Below are 5,291 nucleotides of genomic sequence, written 5' to 3'. Positions count from 1 at the left end.
GGACCCTGATGGGTCATATGGTATTTTACGAAAAATCGGCTAAGTCCCAAAATGGTGATGTCAGAACTACACTAAAATGTTACCACACCAAGCAAGGCAAACTTATATGAAGGCAAGGACCCTGATGGGTCATATGGTATTTTACGAAAAATCGGCTAAGTCCCAAAATGGGGATGTCAGAACTACACTCATGTGTTACCACACCAAGCAAGGCAAACTTATATGAAGGCAAGGACCCTGATGGGTCATATGGTATTTTACGAAAAATCGGCTAAGTCCCAAAATGATGATGTCAGAACTACACTCAAATGTTACCACACCAAGCAAGGCAAACTTATATGAAGCAAAGGACCCTGATGGGTCATATGGTATTGGTCGAAAAATCGGCTAAGTCCCAAAATGGGGATGTCAGAACTACACTCATGTGTTACCACACCAAGCAAGGCAAACTTATATGAAGCAAAGGACCCTGATGGGTCATATGGTATTTTACGAAAAATCGGCTAAGTCCCAAAATGGTGATGTCAGAACTACACTAAAATGTTACCACACCAAGCAAGGCAAACTTATATGAAGGCAAGGACCCTGATGGGTCATATGGTATTTTACGAAAAATCGGCTAAGTCCCAAAATGGTGATGTCAGAACTACACTAAAATGTTACCACACCAAGCAAGGCAAACTTATATGAAGGCAAGGACCCTGATGGGTCATATGGTATGGATCGAAAAATCGGCTAAGTCCCAAAATGGGGATGTCTGAACTACACTCAAATGTTACCACATCAAGCAAGGCAAACTTATATGAAGGAAGGACCCTGATGGGTCATATGGTATTTTACGAAAAATCGGCTAAGTCCCAAAATGGGGATGTCAGAACTACACTCATGTGTTACCACACCAAGCAAGGCAAACTTATATGAAGGCAAGGACCCTGATGGGTCATATGGTATTTTACGAAAAATCGGCTAAGTCCCAAAATGATGATGTCAGAACTACACTCAAATGTTACCACACCAAGCAAGGCAAACTTATATGAAGCAAAGGACCCTGATGGGTCATATGGTATTGGTCGAAAAATCGGCTAAGTCCCAAAATGGGGATGTCAGAACTACACTCATGTGTTACCACACCAAGCAAGGCAAACTTATATGAAGCAAAGGACCCTGATGGGTCATATGGTATTTTACGAAAAATCGGCTAAGTCCCAAAATGGTGATGTCAGAACTACACTAAAATGTTACCACACCAAGCAAGGCAAACTTATATGAAGGCAAGGACCCTGATGGGTCATATGGTATTTTACGAAAAATCGGCTAAGTCCCAAAATGGTGATGTCAGAACTACACTAAAATGTTACCACACCAAGCAAGGCAAACTTATATGAAGGCAAGGACCCTGATGGGTCATATGGTATGGATCGAAAAATCGGCTAAGTCCCAAAATGGGGATGTCTGAACTACACTCAAATGTTACCACATCAAGCAAGGCAAACTTATATGAAGGAAGGACCCTGATGGGTCATATGGTATTTTACGAAAAATCGGCTAAGTCCCAAAATGGGGATGTCAGAACTACACTCATGTGTTACCACACCAAGCAAGGCAAACTTATATGAAGGCAAGGACCCTGATGGGTCATATGGTATTTTACGAAAAATCGGCTAAGTCCCAAAATGATGATGTCAGAACTACACTCAAATGTTACCACACCAAGCAAGGCAAACTTATATGAAGCAAAGGACCCTGATGGGTCATATGGTATTGATCGAAAAATCGGCTAAGTCCCAAAATGGGGATGTCAGAACTACACTCAAATGTTACCACACCAAGCAAGGCAAACTTATATGAAGCAAAGGACCCATATGGGTCATATGGTATTTTACGAAAAATCGGCTAAGTCCCAAAATGATGATGTCAGAACTACACTCAAATGTTACCATACCAAGCAAGGCAAACTTATATGAAGGAAAGGACCCATATGGGTCATATGGTATTTTACGAAAAATCGGCTAAGTCCCAAAATGAGGATGTCAGAACTACACTAAAAAGTTACCACACCAAGCAAGGCAAAGTACCTAGGTGAACCCTAGGAAGAAACACGGACCAAGTCAGATGGCCTAAGTCAATAGAACAAGTGACCTAGGCAAAGTTGTATGGCGCTGAGGACCCTGAAAAATCTGGTTAGTGTAGTTTAGACAGGGTAGGTTTTTGGGTCGGCCGAACCCCCTTATTTTGGGTTTTGGCCTCATCAAGAAGCTACACCTAGGCAAACTGCCTAGGGTGAAAGTGCGAAGACCAATCGAATAGTAAGACAAGTTTTGACCGATCGCCCTAGGCAAGCTTGTATGAAGAAAGGGACCCTAAGGGTCATATGGAAATACATGAAAAATCAGCTAAGTCCCAAAATTGGGATGTCAGAACTACACTAAAAAGTTACCACATCAAGCAAGGCAAACTACCTAGGTGAACCCTAGCAAGAAACACGGACCAAGTCAGATGGCCTAAGTCAAGAGTGCAAGTGACCTAGGCAAAGTTGTATGACGGTGAGGACCCTGAAAAATCTGGTTAGTGTAGTTTAGACAGGGGAGGTTTTTGGGTCGGCTGAACCTCCTTATTTTGGGTTTTGACCTCCTCAAGAAGCTACACCTAGGCAAACTGCCTAGGGTGAAAGTGCGAAGACCAATCGAATAGTAAGACAAGTTTTGACCGATCGCCCTAGGCAAGCTTGTATGAAGAAAGGGACCCTATGGGTCATATGGAAATACATGAAAAATCGGCTAAGTCCCAAAATTGGGATGTCTGAACTACACTAAAAAGTTACCACATCAAGCAAGGCAAAGTACCTAGGTGAACCCTAGCAAGAAACACGGACCAAGTCAGATGGCCTAAGTCAAGAGAACAAGTGACCTAGGCAAAGTTGTATGACGGTGAGGACCCTGAAAAATCTGGTTAGTGTAGTTTAGACAGGGGAGGTTTTTGGGTCGGCTGAACCTCCTTATTTTGGGTTTTGACCTCCTCAAGAAGCTACACCTAGGCAAACTGCCTAGGGTGAAAGTGCGAAGACCAATCGAATAGTAAGACAAGTTTTGACCGATCGCCCTAGGCAAGCTTGTATGAAGAAAGGGACCCTATGGGTCATATGGAAATACATGAAAAATCGGCTAAGTCCCAAAATTGGGATGTCTGAACTACACTAAAAAGTTACCACAGCAAGCAAGGCAAAGTACCTAGGTGAACCCTAGGAAGAAACACGGACCAAGTCAGATGGCCTAAGTCAAGAGTACAAGTGACCTAGGCAAAGTTGTATGGCGCTGAGGACCCTGAAAAATCGGGTTAGTGTAGTTCAGACAGGGGAGGTTTCTGGGTCGGCTGAACCTCCTTATTTCGGGTTTTGGCCTCCTCAAGAAGACAGACCTAGGCAAACTGCCTAGGGTGAAAGTGCGAAGACCAATCGAATAGTAAGACAAGTTTTGACCGATCGCCCTAGGCAAGCTTGTATGAAGAAAGGGACCCTATGGGTCATATGGAAATACATGAAAAATCGGCTAAGTCCCAAAATTGGGATGTCTGAACTACACTAAAAAGTTACCACATCAAGCAAGGCAAAGTACCTAGGTGAACCCTAGGAAGAAACACGGACCAAGTCAGATGGCCTAAGTCAAGAGTACAAGTGACCTAGGCAAAGTTGTATGGCGCTGAGGACCCTGAAAAATCGGGTTAGTGTAGTTCAGACAGGGGAGGTTTCTGGGTCGGCTGAACCTCCTTATTTCGGGTTTTGGCCTCCTCAAGAAGACAGACCTAGGCAAAGTGCCTAGGGTGAAAGTGCGAAGACCAATCGAATAGTAAGACAAGTTTTGACCGATCGCCCTAGGCAAGCTTGTATGAAGAAAGGGACCCTATGGGTCATATGGAAATATACGAAAAATCGGCTAAGTCCCGAAATTGGGATGTCTGAACTACACTAAAAAGTTACCACATCAAGCAAGGCAAAGTACCTAGGTGAACCCTAGGAAGAAACACGGACCAAGTCAGATGGCCTAAGTCAAGAGTACAAGTGACCTAGGCAAGGTTGTATGGCGCTAAGGACCATGAAAAATCGGGTTAGTGTAGTTAAGACAGGGGAGGTTTCAGGGTCGGCTGGACCTCCTTATTTCGGGTTTTGGCCTCCTCAAGAAGACAGACCTAGGCGAACTGCCTAGGGTGAAAGTGCGAAGACCAATCGAATAGTAAGACAAGTTTTGACCGATCGCCCTAGGCAAGCTTGTATGAAGAAAGGGACCCTATGGGTCATATGGAAATACATGAAAAATCGGCTAAGTCCCAAAATTAGGATGTCTGAACTACACTAAAAAGTTACCACATCAAGCAAGGCAAAGTACCTAGGTGAACCCTAGGAAGAAACACGGACCAAGTCGGATGGCCTAAGTCAAGAGTACAAGTGACCTAGGCAAAGTTGTATGGCGCTGAGGACCCTGAAAAATCGGGTTAGTGTAGTTCAGACAGGGGAGGTTTCAGGGTCGGCCGAACCTCCTTATTTCGGGTTTTGGCCTCCTCAAGAAGACAGACCTAGGCGAACTGCCTAGGGTGAAAGTGCGAAGACCAATCGAATAGTAAGACAAGTTTTGACCGATCGCCCTAGGCAAGCTTGTATGAAGAAAGGGACCCTATGGGTCATATGGAAATATACGAAAAATCGGCTAAGTCCCAAAATTGGGATGTCAGAACTACACTATAAAGTTACCACATTAGCAAGGCAGACTTGTATGAAGAACGGGACCCTGGTGAAAGTAGCAAATATCCCAAACCGAACATGAATATTATACACACAAGAGTACGAACATAAAGGAACACGGACCAAGCGTACCGAGAGAATCGGTACTATAGAACCCTCGTGGTTCTACACAAAGACTTTATGTTAGGGGTTCAAGCCCCATAGTACTCAAACGGTGACAGTAGCAAATATCCCAAAACGAACGTGAATCTTATTCACAAGAGTACGAACATAAAGGAACACGGACCAAGCGTACCGAGAGAATCGGTACTATAGAGCCCTCGTGGTTCTACACAAAGACTTTATGTTCGGGGTTCACACCCCAAATCGAACGTGGAATTTACTTTCTGATGGTCATGCGGTCGTCCAAAGGGGTCTAGTATCCTGGGATGACAAGCATCACGGGCACAGCTCGTATCAAAACAGTCGAAGAGGCCCGCGAAAGCTTGCTTTCCATGGCTATGCGATGCACAAATTGAGTTTACTCACCGTAGTATAAAACGAACGAACCGAACCTATC

Source organism: Anopheles ziemanni, assembly GCF_943734765.1.
Source record: "Anopheles ziemanni chromosome X unlocalized genomic scaffold, idAnoZiCoDA_A2_x.2 X_unloc_16, whole genome shotgun sequence".
Lineage (NCBI taxonomy): Eukaryota > Metazoa > Arthropoda > Insecta > Diptera > Culicidae > Anopheles > Anopheles ziemanni.
The sequence above is the reverse complement of the archived record's forward strand: the minus strand, read 5'-3'. Positions refer to the sequence as shown.